Below are 14,447 nucleotides of genomic sequence, written 5' to 3' on the forward strand. Positions count from 1 at the left end.
ATCCTTCCAGCTCCCCCCCTCCACCCCACGCTATGTGGCTGGTGGAGGCTCTCTGTACTCCAGACATCTCCGACCCGGGCGAGCTTAAAAAATCATCTCTTAATTCCATGCCCGAAACCCACCTCCCCCTTGTGGCTCAACCTTTGCCTCTCCTGCTCCCCTCTCCCAGTGCCTCTATCCCGCACACTCCCTCCTGGTTAACTGTGCTGTGTGGCAGCTGCACGGGAGGGGGGTTTGTGTTCTGTCCCCCTCGTCCGTTGCACTCCGCCACCGCCCCCCCTCCTTCACAAAGCTCTTTCCTAAACCACAACCACCACCACCCGGCGTCGCTTTCCCCCCCCCCTCCCCCCGAAGCCGTAACCACCCCCCATACTGACAGCATCAGCTCCCTCAGCTCATCTCCCTAATAACAATGATTCTGTGTGAAGCACGCCTTTGAGTGGATATAAAAATGAAAAAAAAAATCCAGCCCCTCGCGATCTGGCAAATTTAATTTTACGAGAGACTCTGCCATGTGGCCCATTAATCCTAAGCCTTGCCAAACGTCTTGCCAGCTGAAGCACTCTTCATATCGCGTCCGTCCATTTCATTCAATTTCCCAACTGAGCTTCTAACCGGCGTTCTATCAGCCTCCGAGGGAACGACAGAAATAAGCGGCAGTGAACGAGCACTGGGCCGCCATTCTGTACTGCAAAACTTTGACGCACACCCTTCATGTCGCAAGCAACTTTCCATTCTGGCTTATTTACTGTTATATTACATTCCATGCATGCATGCATGTTGATAATAATGTTTGTAACAACGATATGAAAACGAAAGTTCTTTGACATCATGCACGAATGCATAGATACATGCGTACGCGTTATCATTCCATTTATAATTTCACGTGGGGGAGCCAACAATATATTGTGCCGATGTGGGGATCTTAACGCATAGAAAACATGCAAAGTCGATGTGCCCAAGGCACTTTAGCTGTCAGTTATTGTGATTTTTACAATTACTGAGCGTTTCCTGTGGGAAACATCTAATTAAGAAGAAATCACAGTAGGTGGTTATGTTGAATATAGCAATTTCTGTCGAGCCAAAATGGTCTGTGGCCAGGATATGCATGGCCACCAGTGGGCCTGTCTGCTCAATGCTCACTGCATTCACTAAGAACGTTAAACAATTGTAATGTGACATTCAGATCAGGCCCTACCAGATAACTTAAAGTCAGGGGATATGCCGGGTAGGACTCTGTGACCCGAACCCTCTTCTGTAATCCTGTGGGTGGCCTCGTTGTAGATTTTATAAACCATACAAATGAAACACAACACAAATAAAACAATAAAAATAATGCACAATTCAGTACAATGAGAAACTGCTTGAATTGCTGCGTAACAATCGTGGGGTGCCACGGTGGCAAAGTTGTTAGCGCCCTGTCCTCTGAACCCAGACGCCTGAGTTCGATTTCCAGCCATGGCTAACTGCAGTGCTGGCGAGTGATATCTCAATCGGTTCTTCCCTACAACTCCTCCTTCACCGACCCACATTGACCAGTGCGGTGAAGTATGAGGTGACAACAAAAAATACCGTCAATCACTGACACAGCATGGTTGAGGCCTTATTTAATTTACCATCGGGATATTGAGACAGGCCAGAATGTATTCATTTCATTTCAAGCAGCGTATCATCTGCATTGGTGAGTTGTCTTCCGGAGGTGTTGGCGGGGCTGATGAGGTGGGCCAAGACAAGGACGCCGCAACCTACCACCATCAGTCACATTTTGAGGACGCAAAGCACCGCTAACTCAACTTGTCGCTACGATTTAACATCAGAGTTAAAGAAATGCCGGAGGTGCACCGCACCTTGCGAGTTTAGGACTTGTCTTCTTTCCCCTCGCACTGATTGCCCTGAAGCAACCTGATAAAGACCACCACTCTAATGCTCTATTTTTTTTCTTTTCTAAATGTTATTCCAATTGTACTGTCACAGAGGAGTGTGTCAATCTGTGTTAGAGAATGGCCCACGATTGGATATATCACCAAGTTTATTCTCAGATTCTTAATGTGACCTCTTTCTAATCCACGCTATCAGGTGCTGCATTTTCCTACTCGCCCTGCTACACAGAAACATTAATCGCATGGCAGCCAAACCTATATTTTTGTATCGGTCCTGCTATTTTGCACGCATTAAGCGAGAAACCAAATTCGAATGCGACACGTTTGTTCGTGAGCTGCTATTGGTGATCGGGCTGAGACTGTCACACCTCGCTGCACTCGAGAACCCGGATTAATCACAGGTGGCTGAAACCCCAGGTGTGAATCCAGTATCACAGCAGTCTGAGCTCAGTGCTCCTTCCCCTGAGCTACACATCCAATGCTGCCTTCTCCATATGCACGACCACTATATCCTACTACCCTTCTTCACAAGGCAGCAATGGACGGCTGTACCTCCCAGTGACCCTGAATGGCTGAGAGAGCCAGCCATAACTGGCTCCTGCCTGGAATACACACGGGCCAGAACGCACCAGCGCTCACTTGTGCCATGCAACACAGACGGGCTTGTGTTCGCGTGGGGACCGGGGAGGGGTGGCGGGGAGGACAAAGTGTACAGGCGAGCCGCTCCGTCAGTGCACGGCCCTAGTCTGTCACCTGCCCTCCAGCCCAGCCGCAGAGCACGGGACGTCTCCAAACACTTTGAGCTTTGTTGAACATCCCTTTTGGTTTCTTTAGATGGCCTTATTCGGAAACAATGAGCCATTGAGGTTGGCACACATAAGCCCGCACTACGCCAGAGAACTAACACCCACTGTTGTTGTTAAAGCAGCTTGAGGTTGGCAATTCCTGGCCGCTCGGTTTGAAAATAAAGCGATGGCAATTCAAAAGCCTGCAAAGTCAAAAGTGTGGTGGATCGACACACTCAAAAGTCAACAAATAGGCGTGCATTAAAATCACCAGTTGGGTAGCACCCAGATATCCATGGGCATCTGTAAAAGCCAACACGACGCCATCCACGGGGTGCAAAACAATCCTCGATTCACACGCAATCCTGCCCGGCATTTCTCTGGTCTGTTCAAACTCGCCAAAGAAACAAAGTAAAAAATAAAGGTAAATAAAATACAAAAAAACTCCAGGGGTCTCAGCAACAATGCTGCGCACGATTTAGTCTCGTGAGAAGTCGGTGGGCAGACGCTGAGCGCTGGGGGAAGCCGTGGAAAGCATTTGCGGAGTTTAAATGAGCACAGAGGTGGCTGTGGCTCTACGATTGGTTTTCGGGTTGTACCGCGCATCATTCGGCACGATGTCCGACGTTCTAAATTCAGTTCCTCAAGAAGCTGCCGGAACGAGGCGAGAAAAACGTCGCACGTTGCGCTCAACTCGACGTAGACAACCCGGAAAGACATCGGAGAGCTGTACGATGCCGCCGCGGAAAACCTACGAACAGAGGTGGCTGTTCGTGCCGGTGGAAATAATTCCAGAAAAGCGTATTTATACATATGTTTTAAAGGAAATAACTGTAAACTCTGCAAAAAAACCAAACGTTTTGCTAAACGCAATAAGCCATTCCACACACTCAAAAACAATCCTTCCATTCCGTGGGATTTAAATGAAATGAAATTGCTCTGTAGCAGCCGATTGGTGAATGGTAATTACGCAGAAATTTATTCCGCACACTTCACCTGATAGTGAGTGATTAATGAGGAGGGAGTTGGATTGGAAACGACTTACATCATTACACTCATCAACACTGCTTCCTGCTAATTGCTTTATTAATTTAACGTAAAACATTGAACAATGGAATCAAGATTTCCTCGCCGTGCTCATAAACACACCGGTGACATTGTACGCGCAGTCGTGCCGGCCCACAACATTGCTTCAATCACGTGATTTACGAAACACGAATAATATGCAACATGCACATTATTTGAGCGCCGACAACAAAACGAAAATGCTTGTACGATCACACGCCTGAAACTATCCACGAATTGTGCTTAATTTGATACTTGACTTTAATGAACGCTCCCTTTTATTGATTTCAAAATCAACAGAAAGGCGGAGAATGTTAGCCTCAGAATGACCCCAGGAGCCATGTGGAAGGCACAGGATTACTGAGCCTGCTGTGCAGCAACGGGGGCATTAAGCTGGTTGTATCATTGAAATGTGGACATTAATTAATTACCCGCAAGACTATTAACAAGAGTAGGCCCATTCATAGTCTAATTATCCGCACGCTATTATAAAACAAAGCGGTGCTGCTCGTTTTGAAACATTGGCCCCGCACGCACTCATGGCCATATACGTCTCGGTCAAATGCAATGTGCGTGTGTGTAAATACCAATAATAATTGTCGTAAATAATAATGTATGTTTTTTTTTGTGGCCGCAGGATGAAGGCGTCCCTACGACGTGGCAGTCACGTGTGTTTTTTGACCACGCTTCATCACATTGGTCGGTGTGGTGGCTCGGAGATGGTGGTGAGTGAATGATGGGGTTGGGGGGGGGGGTCAGCACTGGTTTAGACATCACTCGCCACTGATTCTGAGACAAGGCCAGCAATAAAACTCAGGTCGCCAGGTTCACGAGCCACTGTGCCACCGCTGCACCGTGAAACGTGTTGTGCAGCAAATGCATTCCCACCGCACAATACGTAACATCGGGGCGATCACTTGCTGACTTTAGTTTTTTTTTTTTGCCAGTCGCTACGAGCAGCCAAATAAATTATGCAGCGGAATATAATGCATTGACTTTGCAGCGGTATCGTGGTGATTTATACCCGACTGAAGCAAAGCAATAAAACATAATGCGTGTAGACTTCCGAACAACCACCCACCCCCCCCCACTCCATTCGCCACAATCAGCACCTCTTCTCGCACTGAAGTGGCCTCAGCCAGCTCCCAACAAGACGCATACACTCAACGCGCGTACACGCTTCTCGTGGAATTGCTTACATTTGTAAAAAAAAAAGGGAAAAATATGACGTAAATAAATAAACAACCACTAAAATAATTCCGATGTAAAGAAGGATGGGCGACTGGCGGGTTTAAGAACGCATTTATTTTTTCGCGATCTAACCCAAAAACCTCTATTATGGATAACATTCGCCGCGAAAGCCTACGTGGTAAACCAATCTACGTGTGCCACACACGTAGATTGCTATAAATGTCCAAATGAAAAGCCACTATGTTGAGCTATCATTTGTGGCCAGGCCGCTTTTGAATAATAATAAGTTAATACCTCGGTGGGCTTTGCCTGGTAGGATGGGGGGGATGGTTTAATGTTGTATTTGTTTGTGTTTGGGTGATCTGTTGACCTTTCTTGTACTTTGCACTCATATCGTGTTTTTTTACCGTTTGTTGTTGTAACGTTCCTACCTGCCCCTACTGGATATTTGTGAAAAAAAGAGCTTTATAGCTCATCGGATTCTTCCATGTTCTGATTCTGACACACGACACCTACGTGACACACGCAACACTGCACAGCGGCGTATTGTGCACCGGCTATCTATGAACGTCAAACATCACCCGGTAAACGTGAGCATCCAAACCGACAAAAATCGCATTTTCCCAAGCATGCGCATTTTTTTTTACACCCCCCCCCCCCCCCAATACTTATGCGGCACGCGCGCAAATTCGTTTTTTTATTCGTCAAGGTTTATTTTCCCATTACCATAACCCTCTACGTGCTCGGCGATGTTTCCGCACTTCTTGTCAAGCGTTACACCGTCATTCAGAGCGGTGGTGGGCGAATGGGGAAGGGCGAGTGGGACCGCTGTCCGAGCTGAGCGCTCACACAAAGAACGCACTCTCTGAATGCAAGGCGACAATTCGAGCCATCGCACGGCGCGGAGCAGGCCTTGAATATAATGCAGTCATAAAGAGACTTATTTATTAAGAGTCTAATTACGTTGATTAAACACGTCGCCAAACCCCGCTAATGGTGTCCTCTCTCTGGGCTGCACGAGTGCTGTTTATCGGCTTAATGAGGAATAAATGAATGAATGCGCCGCTCGTTATTGATGCCTGTTATTTGTCGTTACGTACATTTACACCCGATGAATTAGGAAGAGTAATGCTTAGACGTGTAAGATTAAAGACGCATGAAGTCAAAATTAAAAAAAAAATCGCTTTGCGACGTGAAATTGTACCGCGTGTTTATTTGCGAAGAGATAAACATGAGAAAGGCAGACATTTTTCTATAAAACAGGAACATCTTGCGTCTCTTCAATTATCAATACAAACTTGCATTAATTGTGCGAAGCTAAATAGCTAAAGGTGGTAAGTGCAGCCCTGCAATATCTTATGCCGTACTAGAGGCACACCGAGAGAACCCCTCTTAAGGGGGAGTTTTGGCCTACTCTTCCACGCTGACCAGATGCCTTGTAAGAGGCGAGTGTACCCACACTTTAAACCACCATCGACTAACTGTGATTTTTTCGTACGTACGGCTGGGTGGAGAGAGGTGCGGGTCATTTAAGAAACTGGCCACATTGTTTTAACTGCCACGAAGGTAGGTCAAGTTGCCAAGCTCTGGATTGCAAGTCCAGCTGCTATACATGTCCACAGATAAACCATTTGGCTGAGCTATCATTTGTGGCCAGGTCGCTTCTGAAAAGAAGATAATAGCTCAGAGGGCTTTTACCTCGTAAAATAAACATAGATATAAATATATAGTTTACGTGATTTGTTTACCTTTCCTATACTTTGCACTCCTATCGTGTTATTGTACTGTTTGTTGTTGTAACTTTCTGACCCGTCCCTACGGGACATGAATAAGAACTTTATAGCTCATCGGATTTCTCCAGCATAAATAGAGATTCTGATTCTGACCGTGACACCACTGTGGCAGCATCCCTTTGATTATTCGAATACTGTCGGTGTTTATTAATGACATCAGCCTCGACACTCTATTTTTAGGATGGACAATTAGCCATCCTGTAAATAAGCTGCAAACATATTCTTGGTTCTTTCGGTAAAGTCACGTAGAAGGGAAACAATAAAATAATAAAAATATAAAACAATATATTTTTAATTATTTTATTGTTTCCCTTCTACGTGACTTTACCGAAAGAACCAAGAATATGAATCTCTGCAGTCACGAAAGCTTTAAATAAAAAAATTAAATTCTCACGACGTTTCGACTGCAACACAAGCAATCATCATCAGGTGTAAAAACCACAGCAAGAAAATTTGAAAAAAAGTGGCGGTTTTTTAACGTTAGCACCACGGAGAGCGATATGGTAGTTATTCAGATGGACGAGTCCATCTATGTTCGGAAAAGAGGAGGGGGGAGACGAATATAATGGATGCGGTCTGAAAGCCACTGTAAGCATAAACAATCACTTTCACTGGAAAAACCACCTCTGCGGTACAAAATTCTACTCAGACAGAAAACGAGCCAGTTTGTAGGTGGGGGAGTTGATAGTAGAGACGATGGGACCATGGAAGTCGAAAAAGATGGCAAGCTACCTTTTTTGGATGTCCTAATAAAAAAGAGACCTGATGGTTCAATGAGCCACTCTGTCTACAGGAAAGCTACCCATACGGATGCTTACCTGAAACCGGATTCCCATCACCATCCATCCCAGAAGAATTCCCTCATCAAGACTCTGCACCATAGAGCCCAATGCATATCCAACCAGGAATACATAGCCAGTGAACTCAAGCACGTACACCAAGCTCTTAAGGCTAATGGTTACTCCGACTACACAATCCGCAAAGCTATCACTCCAACCATGAAGAAGGACCCTCTTGAGGAGCCATTCAAAACAATCAATTTACCCTACATTGCGGGGATCACAAAAAAGATCTCCAAAATCTTGAATAAACACAAGATCCAGGTCCGATTCAACACATTACATAAAATCCGTGATCTGGTTCCGTCTGTAAAATATGTGATTCCGGACATACAGTACCCTGGCGTCTACAAACGAAGTTGCCTCTGTGGTAGTAGTTACATTGGAGAAACCAAACGATATGTCTCGGACCGTATCCGTGAACACAAAGCAGACCTAAAACAGGGTAGGACCAACACCTCGGCCGTGGCAGATCACTTATAATTCAGTAGGCTGACATGACATTGACTTCTCCAAGACAGAGGTTCTCTGCAAGCCATCTGGCTACCATGAGAGATTCGTTCATGAGGCTATCCACATATACAAACACAGAGATAATTTCAAACGAGAAGATGGATTCTGGCTTAGCAATCATTGGAATGATTTGATAAACCATTTCGGGTCTTAATTAATTGTTCATGCTTATGGTGGCTTTCAGACCGCATCCATTATTTTCGTCTCCCCCCTCCTCTTTTCCGAACATAGATGGACTCGCCCATCTGAATAACTGCCAAATCGCTCTCCGTGGTGCTAACGTTAAAAAAACCGCCACTTTTTTCAAATTTTCTTGGTGTGGTTTGTACACCTGATGATGATTGCTTGTGTTGCAGTAGAAACGTCGTGATCATTTGATTGTTTTATAATGTTATTATTTTATTGTTTCCCTTCTACGTGACTTTACCGAAAGAACCAAGAATATGAATCCCTGCAGACACGAAAGCTTTAAATCAAAATTAAAAAGCTGCAAACAGCCTGGTGTGATCACAAATTAAAATTAACAAATACCATCACATTCAGCGGATTACTTTGCACCCACACACAAAAAAAAGAGAATTAGCATGTGTTTGATGGTGGTGCATTCAATTATTATTGAACACACCACCTTCAGCTGACAACACATGCCCTCAGTGCCAAACATGCCACTACCAGAGCACAAAGCCACCCGGCCGGGAGCTTTGCTGTCATTCAAGTTGAAATTCTAAACCCCAATTTGACAAATTGGTTTAGCTGTAGAAAACCGGGAGGGTTTAATATATTTCTATAAAAGTGAACACAGACTGAAATGCTGTAAACTGACGCAGCAGTGACTACAATACACTAACTATTGCATTAAATATGCTAAATAACAAGGGCTAAATAAGACAGATTCATGCCCTTGAGCAGACTAAAACACTAATTACTTTCAAACGTAAACAAACTGGACGCCCGCTTTGTACTCTCACGTCATCTTTAAATGACCCCATCTGTAATTGGCAGCCCGACATTTGAAAGAAGGCCTGCGGTGCTCATGTTGCTGCAGGTTTCAGCTGATGATGCCTTAATGCCATCCCATGACACAAATTAACTCCATTATTATTATTATTTAATTACATCGCAGCCCGTTTAAGACATGCACCACATTTGAAAAAAAAAAAACCACAGGCGTGAAAATATTTCATCAAAATGTTTTGTGCTTCTATATTTGTTGCGGCGTTGGTGGTGGGGGGCGTGAAAAGAGCAAGGTGAGGGATCTGCAAATTATAAAAGTTCTAAAAAATACGTGCAATAGCTTGTGGTGTCTGTGCAAAGCGCACACTTGTTTTGGTTAAACATGATGCATGAGCGAGGCAAATGAATGAAAATTAGAGACTGCAGCACGTTAACCTCTGCACTATCTACTCGTGCTTTTCATCATAATTTGGAAGGAACAAGTCGAGGCATTGGATCTGATGGCTTATCAGCCTGATTAACGAGCGACTTGGGGGCAGGGGAGCAAAAGCTGATGTCATTAACTCTTTCATCACTAACGTGCTGAATGAAGTGGATGTGAAATTGCATTGCGATATCTTTGCTGCTTGATTTCTCTGAAATGCTGAGCACGATTTAAACAAGGAGAGCTGAGATATCGACGCACGCATTTTCGCACAAACATCTCCGCACGTTTTTTTTTCTCTCTCTCTCCTGTACAATCAACCACTGCTGCTCAAACACATTCTGTCCAGAAGGTTCATATGGTCGATGGACTAAACCGTGAACATTATTAAAACATTTACACGGGCGTGTTTGTGTATTCACCAAAAGTTATCACCCACAACCCACCACGACGGCGCGTCGTACCCCTCGGATAACGACATCTCCACGCCAGGGGCTGCTCAGGCTAAACAAAACTAAGACACACACACACAAAAAAAACAACTGAGCACGGTGTGTCATTTTTCGTGGGAGAGAAAAAGAAAACAGACACGAACATAGGAGGAGGGGGGGGGGGAAGGGTCGACGGGGCGAGGGAGCGTCGTGTCACCTCGGCTGTCTCACCTCCCGTCTGCTCCCCCGGTTCACGGACCCCCCCCCCCACCCCCTCCCCCTGCTCTGCAGGAGAGAGGCAGGCGAGGGCGACGGAGGTGGGGGGGATTTCACCTTGCCGCTCGAAAAATCACAGCAGCCTGCCCCCCCTCCTCCTCCTCCCACGGGAGGTACTCCACTCAGCGAGGCAACAATTATCTCCATGGCGACAGCTTGGGATAATGAGGGAGAGGTGCACTGCCAAGCCGGCGCTTGCTGGAGGGACGTGGTGCCACTGGGGGGGGGTCCACGTGGCCACGAGCGGCGAGTGCGAGAATGCGGACCGGGTATCCAGCGCGAATCGTCTGTAGGTGAGGGGAAGGGCACTCCGAGGGAGGAGGAAGGAGAGCGTTTTCAGCCTATTATTGTACCTGCAGAGTGACTGCACCGCCGTGACATTTTGTCTTATTAAAGAGATGAGGGAGAGAGAGAGAGCTGCGAATGCCTCCCGAAGCCTCGATTTCTAATCATCGGACTCGCAATTGTTTCGCACAGGTAAACAGTCTTGCGTTGCTAAGCAGCCAGAAACAAACAGCACTGCCGAGGGTGTCATACATTAATGAGAGCTACTGCATGTCTTGAATTGAGCAAGGTTCTTAGAAGATCTTGGGGGGGGGGGGGGGAAGCGGCGAGGGGAGGGAATTCCACTGGGGAGCACGCACGAGGAAAGGAGCAGCAAGAGCAGTGTCTGTGACCTGTCGTGTGGTGGCTGTAGCGCCAGCATTAAGGAGGGCACCGTGGATTGGGTGTTCTCTGGCAGGAGGTACAAATTTAAGCATTTTGTCCCCCACCTCCAACTGCCTCCCCGCCCACACTCCACTGGCCTAGGGAATATCTGGCACGTTGCCACACCGTGTCACACCACACCGCGCTCGGGACGGAAATTCCTCGCGAAACTGTGACTCGACCTGAACATATAGAGCAGCCCCAATTTGTGCATGCTCTTCAGGAATCCGTCCGACATCCAGCAAATTGGCATCATGATCACTGCGTCATTTAAGTTAGGCTGCACAAAAAAGTGAATACGGTTGTTCACTCTATTTTATTCCAATTATATATGAAAGCTTTGCCCGCTCAGTCCGTTTGATTATTGTACAAGTACCGGTATATCAGATTTTTTTTTTTAAATGACGGCTCTCCTTTCCTTTCGGTGGAATATGCCAGTGGCATTTGACAATGGCTCTGGCCACGAGACATTTAAAATTGCAAGCTAAGAAGAAGAAAAAAATAATTGGATACATTTGGATGCCAAAGCAAAACAGCGATAGACAAAGGTTTCGTAAAATGAACCCACGTGACACCAGATCAATTGGAGAACAGGCCCGTCTCCCTATCTGCAAGGGGACACAGTCCTCTCCAAGTAAATTGGTTCATTATCAGGACACTAGCCACAGGGATCCAGTTGTCTTGACATCACAGCACAGTGAAGCTTTGTTTAAGACATCGCTTATGAATTGGGTAAAAGGTGTTCTGTGGCCTCATGAAGTGCATGCATTTCCACCGTATTAATCCTCCTCCCCCCAAAAAACTTGCGAGGCAGAGGCGCATACAGAAGGTAATGCTGGCTTAGTCACCCCAATCATTGAAAGGGCTGGGTCTGAAAGCCAGTGATTTTTCAACCCTTCGGTTGGCCTGTTTCTGCTCGACTGCATGATATTATTTCAGAAACAAATTCACTGCGTAACTGCATTAGAGCAAATATACATTACAGGTCAAGTGCTGGGATTTACTTCCATCATGTCCATGACTCGCTGATTTCTTTTAAGAGGCAGCATTAGCGGGGATTTTTTTACCGTAAAGGGTGAATTGTAATTATTAAGGCAAAGTTGAGCATGTCATTCTGGTCCTGGCATACATAATTTCTAAGCACCTGAAGTGCTAAATTGACAAACTACCTTCAGCTACAATGGCTAAATGACCAATAATTGGGCACTTCCATTGCAAATGGTCTATTCCACTTAATTACAATATTTTGTAAGGTCCCTGTGATGCTATTTGAGTGCAAGAAATGACTAAATTACTGGGTTTTGTGAACTGAAAAATGGACTCCCGGGATGCGGATAATTTAGAAGTGTTTTTCTTGTTGTCGGGAGTGCAATTTTGCTCGGCAATTTTGATGCTTCGGTCCATTATAGGGGGTAGAGTGCGTCGTGCTATTACTTTTTATTATCAGCACTTTCAGGTCAAGATTAAACGTGAGTGTAGTGGGCTCGCGTCTGTGCTGCTTCCATTATTTTCTTCCCTGGTGCAAGCTGCACAAACTTGTAGTCTGAAAGGCGGCCACTTGAAAATTTCTGCAGAGAGACGTCTAAATGAGCGGGCGTGATATCGCCGCGCAAAACCATCCACGTGCACCCACGTACTCGCTCCCACGCACGGAAGTCTCATGGTCAATTACGCCGCGACGTATGTCAAGAAGTGACCGCGGCATTAAATAGATTGCACGGCAAAGAGTTAAGATGCATGTTTCATTTGTGCAAGTCATTATAACGCAATCCCTGACCCACACTAATGGCCCTCGGGGAGATGGTAAGAGACTCATATTAGGGTGCTATGATGTCGCAAAACACATTAAAAATTATCAATATGTTCATTTACATTCAATTGTACTCAGACCATGCGTGGGCTGCACTCAATATTCCCCTGAATGCCTCAGTGAAGTGCGCGTAATATTCCTCAGTAATAAAGACGTGCACTGACTCGCACCGAAAGTTCACTGTTTCTCATCACCTTTGGCGTGGCCACAGAACAGTTATATCCTTTTGTTTCAAAGCAATAGAAATAGAGCCTCAAGCTGTATTGGCCATCGGGGTTTGCCTACCTGCATTTATTTGACCACCACTGTGTCGCTAAAGGTGGCACCAAGGAAATGGTGGCAGGTGGATGAAAAGGGAGTCACTTGGACAGCATGAAAAGCCCTGTGATTGGAGTTCAAAGTCCCTGTCTGGGGGAAAAAAAGGAAGAGCCTGCAGCCCCAACAAAGAAGGGAAAATATAAACCCCAGCAGCCCTCCTGACGAAGACCCATCATTCAGGTCCAAATGGAAAGACTGTCTGCTGTAATAAAGAGGCCCCTTCTGTGCTTGATAACAAAAGGGTTGCCTTATTTCATGAATCCAAAGGGGCCCAATTGTGTTCGCAGTTGAAAATGCACTCACCTCATCTTAAGGGAGATGGACAAAAATTGAATTTTTTTTTTATTCTATCCCTGACAGTTGTCAGCCCACGGACACTCGGATGCCTGATCAGAGCTGCTCGCTTCTGGGTGAAAACACTCACACTGCCACCCCACAACGTGTGGCCACACCAGCGTGACAGCACAACAAGATGCTGAGATGAATGCCGCCAAGAGATTTCAGTGTAAGTCATGAGTTTATCGGAATGACTCGTTACTCGGGGTACAGCAATTGCTCCCATAGAGCGATTCGATGGATTGTCACGATGCAGTGCCATTGCAGTTCAAATTCTTCTATGCTCTGACGCCTTCGACCAATCCAAACTGACCGGCATGGGGGAGGCCCGCATCCAGCGGTAGATTGTCAGGGTGCTGCACACGTTCAATGTTAAAATTATTTCAATGATTAAGACGTGGAGTATTGTGTGTATTTGCAATATGATAAATCGGGCCGGGTTGAACGTACGGCTGGGAAAAAAACAAAACATGCGTCAGCACGGAATCTTAGCCTCAGGTGACAAGTTTTTTTTATCTCCATTTCTTTGTAACGATCATTACAAAATAACGAATTCCGTGGCATTTGGTACTCGTGATGTTACGTTCGGTAAAACCTTTCAAGATAACAGAGGTAACGTTTAGAGTGCAGAGACACAGATGTCTCGTATAGAATAACCTACCAGACTGCTGGAATAAAGGTAGTTAGCAAGCACCTATTAAGACCAGCATGGCTTAGGAACGGGTGGTATAGAAGGCACCATAGCCGGTTGTTGTTGTCTCCCCAGTGCGAATGTTTTACACCATACCAGGTACTCCTTTAAGGCTGAGTCTGAGAGGCGCATAACAGATTGCAACGGATATTATCCACGATCGGCATTTCAATCCCAGGCCACCAGATTCCTACCACAGCATGTTAACCACTGCGCCACAACCCCCCATAGAATGTACACTGTGTATATTTATATATTTTCAAATAAAATATTCAGGCAGAGCAAAAAACGGAAGGCATGAGCCTGAACTTGAAGAGGGAACAGGGATAGGGATTAGCTGCTTGTATGACTGAAGGGAGAGGCTAAAGTATAAACTAAACTATTTTGATTTTACCGAGTAAAGCCCACTGAGCGAGATAGCTCATTTTCAGAA

At 45.7% G+C, this 14,447-nt stretch overlaps 1 protein-coding gene across 2 annotated transcripts in view; it reads right to left on the reverse strand.

Annotated features, from left to right (window-relative positions):
- The window catches only part of PDZRN3 (PDZ domain containing ring finger 3), a 162,741-nt gene that overhangs the window by 30,037 nt on the left and 118,257 nt on the right, over positions 1 to 14,447 (reverse strand). The window lies entirely within an intron of this gene.

The sequence above is a fragment of the Petromyzon marinus genome, chromosome 36, assembly GCF_048934315.1.
Source record: "Petromyzon marinus isolate PM22_M1 ecotype Great Lakes invasive population chromosome 36, UKy_Petmar_22M1.pri1.0, whole genome shotgun sequence".
Lineage (NCBI taxonomy): Eukaryota > Metazoa > Chordata > Hyperoartia > Petromyzontiformes > Petromyzontidae > Petromyzon > Petromyzon marinus.